Genomic DNA, 15,647 nt, shown 5'->3' with positions numbered 1-15,647 from the left:
TTGGGTATATACCCAGTAATGGGATGGCGGGGTCAAATGGTATTTCTAGTTCTAGATCCCTGAGGAATCGCCACACTGACTTCCACAATGGTTGAACTACTGTACAGTCCCACCAACAGTATAAAAGTGTTCCTATTTCTCCACATCCTCTCCAGCACCTGTTGTTTCCTGACTTTTTAATGATCACCATTCTAACTGGTGTGAGATGGTATCTCATTGTGATTTTCATTTGCATTTCTCTGATGGCCAGTGATGATGAGCATTTTTTCATGTGTCTGTTGGCTGCTTAAATGTCTTCTTTTGAGAAGTATCTGTTCATATCCTTCGCCCACTTTTTGATGGGGTTGTTTGTTTTTTTCTTGTCAATTTGTTGGAGTTCATTGTAGATTCTGGATATTAGCCCTTTGTCAGATAAGTAGATTGCAAAAATTTTCTCCCATTTTGTAGGTTGCCTGTTCAATCTGATGATAGTTTCTTTTGCTGTGCAGAAGTTCTTTAGTTTCATTAGATCCCATTTGTGAATTTTGGCTTTTGTTGTCATCGCTTTTGGTGTTTTAGACATGAAGTCCTTGCCCATGCCTATGTCCTGAATGGTATTGCCTAGGTTTTCTTCTAGGGTTTTTATGGTTTTAGTCTAACATTTGAGTCTTTAATCCATCTGGAATTAATTTTTGTATAAGACATAAGGAAGGGATCCAGTTTCAGCTTTCTACATATGGCTAGCCAGTTTTCCCAGCACCATTTATTGAATAGGGAATCCTTTCCCCATTGCTTGTTTTTCTCAGGTTTGTCAAAGATCAGATGGTTGTAGATATGCAGAATTATTTTTGAGGGCTCTGTTCTGTTCCATTGGTCTGTATCTCTGTTTTGGTACCAGTACCATGCTGTTTTGGTTACTATAGCCTTGCAGTATAGTTTGAAGTCAGGTAGTGTGATGCCTCCAGCTTTGTTCTTTTGGCTTAGGATTGTCTTGGCAATGCGGGCTCTTTTTTGGTTCCATATGAACTTTAAAGTAGTTTTTTCCAATTCTGTGAAGAAAGTCATTGGTAGCTTGATGGGGATGGCATTGAATCTATAAATTACCTTCGGCAGTCTGGCCATTTTCATGATATTGATTCTTCCTACCCATGAGCAAGGAATGTTCTTCCATTTGTTTGTATCCTCTTTTATTTCATTGAGCAGTGGATTGTAGTTCTCCTTGAAGAGGTCCTTCACGTCCCTTGCAAGTTGGATTCCTAGGTATTTTATTCTCTTTGAAGCAATTATGAATGGGAGTTCACTCATGATTTGGCTCTCTGTCTGTTATTGGTGTATAAGAATGCTTGTGATTTTTGCACATTGATTTTATATCCTGAGACTTTGCTGAAGTCGCCTATCAGCTTAAGGAGATTTTGGGCTGAGATGATGGGGTTTTCTAGATATACAATCATGTCATCTGCAAATAGGGACAATTTGACTTCCTCTTTTCCTAACTAAATACCCTTTATTTCCTTCTCCTGCCTAATTGCCCTGGCCAGAACTTCCAACACAATGTTGAATAGGAGTGGTGAGAGAGGGCATCCCTGTCTTGTGCCCATTTTCAAAGGGAATGCTTCCAGTTTTTGCCCATTCAGTATGATATTGGCTGTGGGTTTGTCATAGATAGCTCTTATTATTTTGAGATACGTCCCATCAATACCTAATTTATTGAGAGTTTTTAGCATGAAGGGCTGTTGAATTTTATCAAAGGCCTTTTCTGCATCTATTGAGATAATCATGTGGTTTTTGTCATTGGTTCTGTTTATATGCTGGATTACATTTATTGATTTTCGTATGTTGAACCAGCCTTGCATCCCAGGGATGAAGCCCACTTGATCATGGTGGATAAGCTTTTTGATGTGCTGCTGGATTCGGTTTGCCAGTATTTTATTGAGGATTTTTGCATCAATGTTCATCAGGGATATTGGTCTAAAATTCTCTTTTTCGTTGTGTCTCTACCAGGCTTTGGTATCAGGATGATGCTGGCCTCATAAAATGAGTTAGAGAGGATTCTCTCTTTTTCTATTGATTGGAATAGTTTCAGAAGGAATGGTACCAGTTCCTCCTTGTACCTCTGGTAGAATTCGGCTGTGAATCCGTCTGGTCCTGGACTTTTTTTGGTTGGTAAACTATTAATTATTGCCTCAATTTCAGAGCCTGTTATTGGTCTATTCAGGGATTCAACTTCTTCCTGGTTTAGTATTGGGAGGGTTATGTGTCGAGGAATTTATCCCTTTCTTCTAGATTTTCTAGTTTATTTGCAGAGAGGTGTTTTTAATATTCTCTGATGGTAGTTTGTATTTCTGTGGGATCGCTGGTGATCTCTTTTATCATTTTTTATTGCATCTATTTTATTCTTCTCTCTTTTCTTCCTTGTTAATCTTGCTAGTGGTCTATCAATTTTGTTGATCTTTTCAAAAAACCAGCTCCTTGATTCATTGATTTTTTGAAGGGTTTTTTGTGTCTCTATTTCCTTCAGTTCTGGTCTGATCTTAGTTATTTCTTGCCTTCTGCTAGCTTTTGAATGTGTTTGCTCTTGCTTCTCTAGTTCTTTGAATTGTGATGTTAGGGTGTCAATTTTAGATCTTTCCTGCTTTCCCTTGTGAGCATTTAGTGCTATAAATTTCCCTTTACATACTGCTTTGAATGTGTCCCAGAGATTCTGGTATGTTGTGTCTTTGTTCTTGTTGGTTTCAAAGAACATCTTTATTTCTGCCTTCGTTTCGTTATGTACCCAGTAGTCATTCAGGAGCAGGTTGTTCACTTTCCATGTAGTTGAGTGGTTTTGAGTGAGTTTCTTAATCCTGAGTTCTAGTTTGATTGCACTGTGATCTGAGAGACAGTTTGTTATAATTTCTGTTCTTTTGCATTTGCTGAGGACTGCTTTGCTTCCAACTATCTGGTCAATTTTGAAATAGGTGTGGTGTGGTGCTGAAAAGAATGTACATTCTGTTGATTTGGGGTGGAGAGTTCTGTAGATGTCCATTAGTTCCGCTTGGTGCAGAGCTGAGTTCAATTCCTTTGTATCCTTGTTAACTTTCTGTCTCGTTGATCTGTGTAATGTTGACAGTGGGGTGTTAAAGTCTCCCATTATTATTGTTTGGGAGTCTAAGTCTCTTTGTAGTTCTCTAAGGACTTGCTTTATGAATCTGGGTGCTCCTGTATTGGGTACATATATATTTAGGATAGTTAGCTCTTCTTGTTGAATTGATCCCTTTACCATTATGTAATGGCCTTCTTTGTCTCTTTGGATCTTTCTTGGTTTAAAGTCTGTTTTATCAGAAACTAGGATTGCAACCCCTGCCTTTTTTTGTTTTCCATTTGCTTGGTAGATCTTCCTCCATCCCTTTATTTTGAGCCTGTGTGTGTCTCTGCACATGAGATGGGTTTCCTGAATACAGCATACTGATGGGTCTTGACTCTTTATCCAATTTGCCAGTCTGTGTCTTTTAATTGGAGCATTTAGCCCATTTACATTTAAGGTTAATATTGTTATGTGTGAATTTGATCCTATCATTATGATGTTAGCTGGTTATTTTGCTCGTTAGTTGATGCAGTTTCTTCCTAGCCTCGATGGTCTTTACAATTTGGCATGTTTTTGCAGTGGCTATTACTGGTTGTTCCTTTCCATGTTTAGTGCTTCCTTCAGGAGCTCTTTTAGGGCAGGCCTGGTGACAAAATCTCTCAGCATTTGCTTGTCTGTAAAGTATTTTATTTCTCCTTCACTTATGAAGCTTAGTTTGGCTGGATATGAAATTCTGGATTGAAAATTCTTTCCTTTAAGAATGTTGAATATTGGCCCCCATTCTCTTCTGGCTTGTAGAGTTTCTGCCGAGAGATCCGCTGTTAGTCTGATGGGCTTCCCTTTGTGGGTAACTTGACCTTTCTCTCTGGCTGCCCTTAACATTTTTTCCTTCATTTCAACTCTGGTGAATCTGACAATTATGTGTCTTGGAGTTGCTCTTCTCATGGAGTATCTTTGTGGCATTCCTGTATTTCCTGAATTTGAATGTTGGCTTGCCTTGCTAGATTGGGGAAGTTCTCCTGGATAATATCCTGCAGAGTGTTTTCCAACTTGGTTCCTTTCTCCCCGTCACCTTCAAGTACACCAATCAGACATAGATTTGGTCTTTTCACATAGTCCCATATTTCTTGGAGTCTTTATTCGTTTCTTTTTATTCTTTTTTCTCTAAACTTCTCTTCTCGCTTCATTTCATTCATTTCATCTTCCATCACAGATACCCTTTCTTCTAGTTGATCAAATCAGCTACTGAGGCTTGTGCATTCGTCACGTAGTTTTCGTGCCATGGTTTTCAGCTCCATCAGGTCCTTTAAGGACTTCTCTGCATTGGTTATTCTAGTTAGCCATTCGTCTAGTTTTTTTTCAAGGTTTTTAACTTCTTTGCCATGGATTCGAACTTCCTCCTTTAGCTCAGAGTAGTTTGATCATCTGAAGCCTTCTTCTCTCAACTCGTCAAAGTCATTCTCCATCCAGCTTTGTTCTGTTGCTGGTGAGGAGCTGTGTTCCTTTGGATGAGAGGCACTCTGGTTTTTAGAGTTTCCAGTTTTTCTGCTCTGTTTTTTTCCCCATCTTTGTGGTTTTATCTACCTTTGGTCTTTGATGATGGTGATGTATAGATGGGGTTTTGGTGTGGATGTCCTTTCTGTTTGTTAGTTTTTCTTCTAACAGTCAGGACCCTCAGCTGCAGGTCTGTTGGAGTTTGCTGGAGGTCCACTCCAGACCCTGTTTCCCTGGGTATCAGCAGCAGAGGCTGCAGAACAGCAGATATTGCTGAACAGCAAATGTTGCTGCCTGATCATTCCTCCAAAAGTTTTGTCTCAGAGGAGTACCCGGCCATGTGAGGTGTCAGTCTGCCCCTACTGGGGGGTGCCTCCCAGTTAGGCTACTCAGGGGTCAGGGACCCACTTGAGGAGGCAGTCTGTCCATTCTCAGATCTCCAGCTGCATGCTGGGAGAACAACTACTCTCTTCAAAGCTGTCAGACAGGGATATTTAAGTCTGCAGAGGTTTCTGCTACCTTTTGTTTGGCTGTGCTCTGCCCCCAGAGGTGGAGTCTACAGAGGCAGGCAGGCCTCCTTGAGCTGCGGTGGGCTCCACCCAGTTCGAGCTTCCCGGCCACTTTGTTTACCTACTCAAGCCTCTGCAATGGTGGGTGCCCCTCCCCCAGCCTCGCTGCCACCTTGCAGTTTGATCTCAGACTGCTGTGCTAGCAATGAGCAAGGCTCTGTGGGTGTAGGACCCTCCGAGCCATGCGCGGGATATAATCTCCTGGTGTGCCGTTTGCTAAGACCATTGGAAAAACACAGTATTAGGATGGGAGTGACCTGATTTTCCAGGTGCCGTCTGTCACCCTTTTCAATGACTAGGAAAGGGAATTCCCTGACCCCTTGCGCTTCCCAGGTGAGCCAATGCCTCGCCCTGCTTTGGCTCACGCTTGGTGCGCTGCACCCACTGTCCTGCACCCACTATCCAACACTCCCCAGTGAGATGAGCCCGGTACCTCAGTCGGAAATGCAGAAATCACCCATCTTCTGCGTCGCTCACGCTGGGAGCTGTAGACTGGAGCTGTTCCTATTCGGCCATCTTGGCTCCACCCCCTTATTTTGTTTCTTCTGCCTCCTGTACAAAAACTATTGATCCTCAGTCATAGAATTACTTACATTTCTTGACAGTAAGCAATTCATGGCAAACACCTGCCTCCTTAAATCTTCCCTCAAATCATCTAACATGAAGCCAAATTATATAATGACTCCTCTCACCACACTCTTATTGAGACATGCCACATGTGCTGATGGGATCAGTCTTCCTTCTTACATCAAGTAACCCGAATTCTTTTGACTACAAGTCTTTCTGGTAGTCTTTGAACAGTGAGCATTACCAGCAGTAAGGCACACTGTCCTCTGAAACTTTACGGTTTACCCATCTACAAAAAGGGGAAATCAAACTAATAGCATTAGCCTGATTGTTTCCAAGGGACTTTCCAGTTCTGTCATGCCATAGCCATAAGAGTTTGCTATTTTTTTCCTTTTGATCTGATTTTATATACTTACCAAATCTATGAGAAACTACAATAATGTTCGTTTCTACTTTTTATAAGAGAAGATTTACAATAATTAGGACAAATACTATTCTAAAAGACATTTCTCTAGTGGTCTCAGAGAGAATGATTAACAGCAGTATTCCTATGTAATCTATGCAAAGCTTTGAAGTCAGAAGTACCATAAACCAAGATTTATGCTATAATAAATAATCCTATAATCCTATATGTAAGCTTTATAATCTTCATCTTTCTCTGGGGTTTTAACCATTTTACAGAAATTGAAGCATAGAAGTAAATTTTTTGGCATGGGAGTTTATAAACCAAATGTGGTTAAAAGCAACTGAGTAATCTTCACTTATGCAGATATAATGATGCAGTCAGTAAATAACATGCAATTTAATTATATTTCTGATACATATGACACATCAGTTATACATCATAATATTTATTTAGTTTAGAAACTTCTTCCTATCTTTTGTTGAAATTTGGCTGAATGGATCATTTTGATTTAATAAGTTTTTATTAGAGAATAAAGATCCCTTTCCCTATAGTTCTGAGAAATTTATTTAAATTTCAATGAAGAAAGATGTGAGAGGAAATGCTGCTAGTGAAGGGAAGAGGTTCATATAGAATAATCAAAGACAACTGACTTTCAGAGAAAAGAAGAATATGAAGAAGAGCAGCAACATTGTCAAAAGAAAACCCCTGCAAAGAAAACAGTTTGTAGAGGAGCAGCTCTCACTGATGTTAAAAGGGCTATGCACTAAGATTATCTTTTGGATTGTGGAAGCAGACATTTCTTGGAAAACTACAAAAAAAAAAAAAATCCAGGAAGAAATCTTTATAAAACAGCGGTCACGGAAGTATTAAAGTGTTTCTAGAAAGTATGTATTTTCTCATATCAGGTAATGTTTTAAATAAAAACTTTAATCATTCTGCCCAACGTACTTACTACTGATGGTTTCTACGGTAGTGCCTTATTTTATTAAATTGGTGGATTGTGTGGGCAGCTGAGGGGTACTATACTCAGATCTGGTAATAATTCCAGCTCTATCCACTCCTATATAAGTCGCTTCCCTTTCCCCATCCTCAGTAAAACAAGGATCAAGACAAAGTGATCAGTAATATTTCTCTCTAGTCTAAAATGATAGTATTCGGAGTTCAAGAAAGAATCATGCTGAGTAGCAGAATCTTGTCTATAAAATACCAATGGCAATAGCATTTTTTATGATAATTATTTTTACCTTGGGTCTTCCAAAAAAGAAGCCGTATCAGTGTTTGCACTTCTGGTAATAGCAAAGTGGATGACTGGAACTAATATTCGTACATAGAGAAAGTAAAAAAAATTTTTAAATCTACTTTAAGACATCACCAATACAATGTATTGAAGAATCATCAGGCCAAGGTCCAGAAGATGGAAATTCTGGGATGTAAGTGATTTTCATGTTGCTTATTCTTAGGCACATTTGTTGACTCAGGAGAGGCCGTTGAAAAGAGGAGTGTCTGGGCAGTTCTTTTCAACATACTGTAAGTCTAAGGGGATAAGAGTTGGAGTTTGGAACCCTCTGGGAAGGTGGGGAGCTCAGAAGCTTTCACAAATTGGGTTGGAGCAGCTGTATCCCAAGGGTAATGGTGAAACAAAGGTAGACTGTCCCTTGCAATACAGATGCTCAGCCTCAAACTCTCGCAGTCCCTAAAACCGAATTAACATCATTCCAAACAGATATTCCTCCAGTCCTTAGCCGAATTAAGTTAAAAAAAAAAAAAATGCTCTCTAGAAAAACATATCATCATCGTAGTCTTTAAACTTTGTCTTCAAATAGTTCTTCAAATATAAATTCTGCAATATAATACTTTTTTTAAAAAGCCACCCAAGGAGATGAGATACCTTATTTCATACCTCTATTTCTCCATGTAGTATTCTACAGTAACAAACTATGATCTTGTTTTGCCTCCCTGGTTGAACTGTGAGCCCTTTTATGGCTCTCCAGTATATAACAATGCCAGAAAGTATAGGTAAACTATAGAAAATACCATCAGGAAAGTATGGATAATACTGTTGGTGGAAATGTAAATTAGTTCAGCTCCTGTGGAAAGAAGTTTAAGGATTTCTCAAAGAACTGAAAATATAACTACCATTAGACCCAGCAATCCCATGATTGGGTATATACCCAAAGAAAAATAAATTATTCTACCAAAAAGACACCTGCACTCATGCTTATCACAGCACTACTCACAATAACAAAGACATGGAAACAACACAGGTGCCCATCAACAATGGATTGGATAAAAAAAAAAGTGGTATATATATACCATGTATTACTACACAGCATAAAAAATAAAATAAAATCATGTCCTTTCCAGCAACATGGTTGCAGCTGGAGGCCATTATCCTAAGCAAATTAACATAGAAACAGGAAACCAATTATCACATATTCTCACTTATAAATGGAAGCTAAGCCCTGTATAGAAATGGATATAAAGATGGGAACAATAGACAACAGGACTCTAAAAGGAGAGCAAGAGGGAGGGGGCCAAGGGCTGAAAACCTTCCTGTCAGGTGCTATGTTCACTCTCTGGGTGATGGGATCAATAGAAGCCCAAACTTCAGCGTCACGCAATATACCCTTGTAATAAACCTGCGTGTGTGCCCCCTGAATCTAAAACTTAAATTTAAATTTAAAAAAAGAAAAAAAAAAGAGAAAAGTATAGATAAAATACACAGGGTCCCTTGGGGAGAAGAAGAATCCTGCAGAGGGGGGGATTCATTTATTCACTCATTCATTCATACATCCACTCATTGCATAAACACAAGCCCTGTATACCTAACCATCTTTTAGATTAAAATATGGATACCATTCCTCAGAGGGCCTGTATTAGTCAGGGTTCCCTAGAGGGACAGAACTGATAGGATAGATACACTATATCTATATATAAACGGGAGTTTATTAAGTATTAACTTACATGATCACAAGATCCCACAATAGGCCCTATGCAAGCTTCAGGAGCAAGGAAAGCCAGTCAGAGTCTCAAAGCTGAAGAATTTGGAATCTGATGTTTGAGGGCAGGAAGTAACCAGCACGGAAGAAAGACGTGGGCTGGGAGGTTAGGCCGGTCTTGCCTTTTCACCTTTTTCTGCCTGCTTTATATTCTCTGGCAGCTAATTAGATTGCGCCCACCAGATTAAGGGTGGGTCTGCCTTCCCCAGCCCACTGACTCAAATGTTGGCAACACCCTCACAGACACACCCAGAATCAATACTTTGTATCCTTCAATCCAATCAAATTGACGCTAAGTATTAACCATCACAAGGCCCATAACGGGGACATCATGCAGAAACTGTCCTCTATAAACCTTACCTAAAGTATAGCTGTTTTTGTGTGTTCTCTCAGCAGATTAGGCTTATGGGGAAACTTTCTGATTTTGGACACCTTCTAGTTTTTTTCTAGTCAGCGGTGTGCTCAAGCCAGTAAAACCACAACCACCTTGGCCTTAAGATAGTTTGGTTTTAAAGAAAGATGTTACCTGTCTCCAACAGACAGATTTCAGGTTAATAGACCTAAATTTGGGGCTCTTCCCTGTCCTGGGGGCAGAAAAGCTGAAAGTCAGATTAAGTTTGAGAAAACTTGAGTCTAGCTCTCTGACTGTCTGCTACTGCCAGGCCAATGGGTCCATGAGGGATTTTGCAGCAATGCTTACCCTCCCTGGGGTCTCTAAAACGTAGCCCACACTGCATTGTGTTTTACATATCAGAGCATAGACTCTAAGGCATCCAGTTGTGGCAAAAGGGGCTGTACAATTTTTTTTTTTGAGATGGAGTCTTGCTGTGTTGCCCAGGCTGGAGTGCAATGGTGCAATCTCAGCTCACTACAACCTCTGCCGCCTGGGTTCAAGTGACTCTCCCACTTCAGCCTCCCAAGTAGCTGGAACTATAGGCATGTGCCACCATGCCTGGCTAATTTTTGTATTATTTTTTATTAGAGACAGAGTTTTGCCATGTTGGCTAGGCTGGTCTTGAACTCCTGAATTCAAGTGATCCACCCACCTCAGCCTCCCAAGGTGCTGGTATCACAGGTATGAGCCACCACGCTCAGCCCTGTACAAATTTTTGTTTCACATTAATTTCTGTTTCTCGGCATTATCACAAGGTGATTTCAGATACTTGAGTTCCAGACGTTACTACCCATGACAGTTATGGGTGAAAGATTCAATCCGGAATTGGGACACACACAAGTGCAAATTGTTTGAAAAGCCAAAAGTAGCCTCTCAAGTTTCACAGGCAGCTTGCTCAAGGCACTAGCAACTGAGACACATGTGGGAAGCAGAACAGGGCAGATAAAGGCATATATGCTTCTGAGTCAGGTGACCTGTGCTCACATCTTGGCCCTGCCATTTGCTGTCTGTGTGATATTGAGGGAGTTACTAACCTCTTGGTCCCCGGTTTGCTCATCTATAAAGTGAAGTATTGTTGGCTTTTCTATAGGATACTTGTTTGTTGTAAGGATTAAATGACATAATTCATGTGAAGTGTTTTTGAGCACATTGTCTGGCATGTGATAAGTGCCCAATAAATTACTATTAAGTTGTTACTGTGTGTTGTTGTTGTTATATGCAAGTTATATACAGAACAATATTCATAAAATTGTCATGTCTTTTCCTCCTCGAGGCAGACACATTGGACTTACAGTGTATAAAAAAGAGTGCCTGGGATGGAAGTCACTGCCTATCATGTAGTTAATGGTCGACAAGTGACAGTTCAATCATTGGTCCATTCTCTCCTTCCTGTGCAATCAGTTCTCCATTTTCCATTGTGACAAAGAGGCAAAGAGATGTTGACAATCAAAAATGTTTTGTATTCCAAAGATTATGTATACTTAGCTTATAGAAGAGTCTTTTATACAACTTTTATAGAAGAATATGTTCAATGTTCATAAATCTCAAGTCAAAGTAACTCATTCACCCTTTCATTTAATCAACTAATGCTAACTGAGACTAAGTCACATACCAGGCACTGCATTGAATGTCCTGGACACAGGCAGGAACAAGAGTGCTGGTCTCTGTTATCAGGGAGCTTAAATTCTAATGGTGGCAACCAAAGTAATATTACTGCTTTCATGAGCCGTAGGCACTTTCATGTGCTTCTTCCTCCATAAAAATATATTCAAAATTATATTTCATGACTGTGTTGGTATAAAGACAATTAATATTATATATTAAAACATTTCTTTGACCTAGAAATTTATTTTTGTCTTCTGATTTTAAAAGAAATTAAAACAATTCATGGATCCCTAAGAGTATTACGGGCCCTCTGCACTATGACTTCTGTGCCTGATGAAAAAGGTGACAGCAAAGCAAAGTGAACATGGAAACAAAAGATACCAACTGACTTCTTTTGGTGACCATTTGAAGGTAAATTTCATACATCATGCATTTCACACGAAAATATTTCAGCTTAAGGGCATTCTCTTATGTACCCACAATACTATGATAATGCCTCAAAAATTAAGGTTAATTTGTAAAACTACGGTATTTTTAGCCTAAATTATAGTACTTAGTCCCACATCATATAATTTTTGAATTTTATATTGATACTTCAATTTTTTTTTTGGTTTTCTTTTTGAGATGAGTCTCACTCTTGTTTCCCAGGCTGGAGTGCAATGGCGCAACCTTGGCTTACTGCAACCTCCACCTCCTGGGTTCAAGTGATTCTCCTGCCTCAGCCTCCCGAGTAGCTGGGATTATAGGTGCCCCGCCACCACACCTGGCTAATTCTTTGTATTTTTTAGTGGAGATGGGGTTTCACCACATTGGCCAGGTTGGTCTCCAACTCCTGACCTCAGTTGATCCACTCACCTCGGCCTTCCAAAGTGCTGGGATCACAAGCATGAGCCACCGCACCCAGCCGATACTTCCATTTTAAGCCAAAGTTATATTACCTGATCTAACCATTCACATTATCTGCTAGATTTATCTTTGGATAACATTTGACTGTCAAAATAATGACTAATTTTTAATGCTGAAAATGTTTCTTGTGCTGAACTTCTGTTGATGCTTTATTGAGACACAAATTTCTCTATACTGTTTTTTTGTATTCTTTAATTTTTCTACTTTGACATTTTTTTCTTTGCCCTCAAAATTCTTAGTACATACTCCTCTTTAGAAGTTTTGTCATGAATCAAGTTGCCTAAGATGAAATATCAGGAGAAAGAATTGTCTTATTTCATTTGCCAGATGTTATTATTTTTTATTATACTTTAAGTTTTAGGGTACACGTGCACAACGTGCAGGTTTGTTACATATGTATACATGTGACATGCTGGTGTGCTGCACCCATTAACTCGTCATTTAACGTTAGGTATATCTCCTAATGCTATCCCTCCACCCTCCCCACACCCCACGACAGGCCCCAGTGTGTGATGTTCCCCTTCCTGTGTCCATGTGTTCTCATTGTTCAATTCCCACCTATGAGTGAGAACATGCGGCGTTTGGTTTTTTTGTCTTTGCGACAGTTTACTGAGAATGATGGTTTCCAGCTTCATCCATGTCCCTACAAAGGACATGAACTCATCATTTTTATGGCTGCATAGTATTCCATGGTGTATATGTGCCACATTTTCTTAATCAGATGTTATTTTATAAAGTGGATATGAAAGTTACTGAAGTCAACAGGCAGATATATTATAGATCTTATCTATACTATATTGTCTTATCTATAATGTTCCTTCCAGAATAAACTGTATCTAACTTACAACAAAACTTTAATATAAATCATCTTATGACCTGAAGAAGGTCATTTGGGAGGATGGCAAAAGTAATTGTAATCAGTAGATAGACATAGGCTTAACTATCAACCTTGACATCTTAAGTAATTCTAACCCCTGTAAGCCATGATCACAGCTGAAAAATAGGGATGATAACACTAACATATGAACTCACAATGTCAATCTCCTGCTTCCCTGTGTCTTCCTTGGTATTTCCCAAGAAACCATCCCCAGCGATAGCTCCAACAAAGAGAGCTATGCCTCCCATAAAACCTTCATATCTTGCACACATGATACTCAATTTGTGGTCTCATTTACAAGTAAAAAAATAACAGGTAAGAGGAGATAATCAAAGAGACAGATATTTATTTTATTTGAAATATATGAAACAAACTACCTGACATTTTCAGTAATGAAAACAATTTTAATCAGGATTTTTAGATTGCCAGAGAAGTCAGGCAAGGGAAATAAATAAAAGACATCCAAATTTGAAATGAAGAATTCAAGCTGTTCCTCTTTGCTGATGATATGATCTTATATCTAGAAAAACCTAAAGACCCCACAAAAAATCTCTCAGATTGGTTTAAATGAGTTCAGTAGAGTTGCAGTTTATAAAATCAGTGTGCAACAATCAGTAGCATTTCTGTACATCAGTAATAAACTCGTTTAGAAATAAATTAAGAGGGCAGTCTCATTTATAATGGCTACAAAAAAATAAAATACCTAGGATAAATTTAACCAAGGAAGTGAAAGATTTCTACAAGAAAAACTCCAAAACACTATTGAAAGAAATGGAAGATGACACAAACAAATGGAAAAACATCCCATGTTAATGGATTGAAAGAATCAACATCATTAAAATAAGCATAATTCCCAAAACAATCTACAGATTCAATACAGTCCCTATGAAAATATTTTTATTCTTCACAGAATTAGAAAAAAACAAAATTTATATCGAATCAAAAAAGAGTCAAAATAGTCAAAATAATTCCGAGCAAAAAGGATAAAGTTGGAGGCATCATACTACCTGACTTAAAAATATATCACAAGGCTATAGTAACCAAAACAGCATGATATTGGCATAAAAATGGGCAAATAGATGGATGGAATAGGATAGAGAACCTAGAAATAAAGCCATATATTTATAGCCAGTTGATCTTCAACAAAGCCAACAAGAACGTACATTGGGGAACGGATGCCCTCTTTAATATATGGTGCTGAGAAAATTGTATAGCCACATACAGAAGAGTTAAACTGGACCCCTATCTCTCACCATGCACAAAAGTCAATTCAAAATGGATTACATATTTAAATGTAAGACCTGAAACTATAAAAATACTCAAAACCTAGGAAAAACTCACCAGGACATTGGTCTAAGGAAAGAATTTATGACTAAGAAACAAAAAGCCTCGAAAGCACAGGCAGCAAAAGCAGAATGTAGACAAATGGGACTTAATTAAACTAAAAAGCTTCAGAATAGCAAAAAAAAAAAAAAAAAAAAAAAAAAATTCAATACAGTGAAGATAGAACCTGTTGAATGGATAAAAATATTTGCAAACTATTCTGACAGGTGACTAATATTCAGAAATACAAGGAATTCAAACAACTCAACAGCAAAAGTAATAATAATAATAATTCCATTAAAAAGTGGGCAAAGGACATGAATAAACATTTCTCAAAAGAAGACATAGAAAGGCTAACAGGTATACAAAAAAATCTCAACATCACTAATCATCAGAAAAATGCAAATCAAAACCATGGTGAGGCTGGGTGCAGTGGCTCACGCCTGTATTGCCAGCACTTTGGGAGGCCAAGGCAGGAAGATCACTTAAGCTCAAGAGTTCGAGACCAGCCTGGGCACCATGGTGAGACACAGTCTCTACAAAAACTACAAAAAATTAGCCAAGCGTGGTGGCACATGCCTGTGGTCCCAGATAGTAGGATGGCTTGAGCTCAGGAGGCAGAAGTTGTGATGAGCTGAGATCATGCCACTCCACTCCAGCCTGGGCAACAGAGATCCTGTCTCAAAGGAAAAAAAAAACCACAGTGAGATTTCATCTCACACAAGTCAGAATAGCTATTGTAAAAAAGCCAAAAAACAGACGTTGGTGAGAATGCACAGAAAAGGAAGCTCTTATACACTTTTGGTGGGAATATAAACTAGTAGAACCACTATGGAAAACACTATGGAGATTTGTCAAAAACTAAAAATAGAATCACTGTTCAATCTAGCAATCCCATTAGTGGGTATCTACCCAGAGAAAAAGAAATCAATATATCAAAAAGACATCTGCACTTGCCTGTTTATTGCAGCACTATTCACAATATCTAACAGATGGAATCATTAAGTGTTCATCAACAAATGAATGGATAAATAAAATGTGCCATATCTGCACAATGGAATAATATTCAGCCATTAAAAAGAGTAAAATGACATCATTTGCAGCAGCATGGATGGAATTGAAGGTCATTATTGTAAGTGAAATAAGCTAGGCACAAAAAGACAAGAATCACATGTTCCCACTTATATGTGGGACCTAAAAATTTTCAACACATGGAGGTAAAGAGTAGAAAAATAGATAACAGAGACTGGAAAAGAAATATGGTGGTGCATTTCCTGGATGTTCTTTTTGTCTCAGATATTCCAGATTTGAAGCTGAAAAAGTTGGCAACATGGAAACAGATACAGTCACACAAAACAGCTCCAAAATAAGACTGGACTCAAAATTAGTGAAAGGACCAGGTCAAAAGCAGCCTAGAATTACTTTTAGATAATAACCAGTCCATTGCAGCCAAACACCAGAGAA

At 38.7% G+C, this 15,647-nt stretch overlaps 1 long non-coding RNA gene across 1 annotated transcript in view; it reads left to right on the top strand.

Annotated features, from left to right (window-relative positions):
- The window catches only part of LOC134759766 (uncharacterized), a 93,218-nt gene extending 84,464 nt beyond the window's left edge, over positions 1-8,754 (top strand). The window contains exon 4 of the long non-coding RNA XR_010136494.1: positions 6,736-8,754. This is a non-coding gene — a long non-coding RNA (uncharacterized LOC134759766). The remainder of the gene's footprint in view (positions 1-6,735) is intronic.
- The last annotated feature ends 6,893 nt before the right edge of the window (positions 8,755-15,647 follow it).

The sequence above is a fragment of the Pongo abelii genome, chromosome 13, assembly GCF_028885655.2.
Source record: "Pongo abelii isolate AG06213 chromosome 13, NHGRI_mPonAbe1-v2.0_pri, whole genome shotgun sequence".
Classification (NCBI taxonomy): Eukaryota; Metazoa; Chordata; class Mammalia; order Primates; family Hominidae; genus Pongo; species Pongo abelii.
Note: the sequence above shows the minus strand (reverse complement) of the source record. Positions and strands in the feature narration are given on the sequence as shown.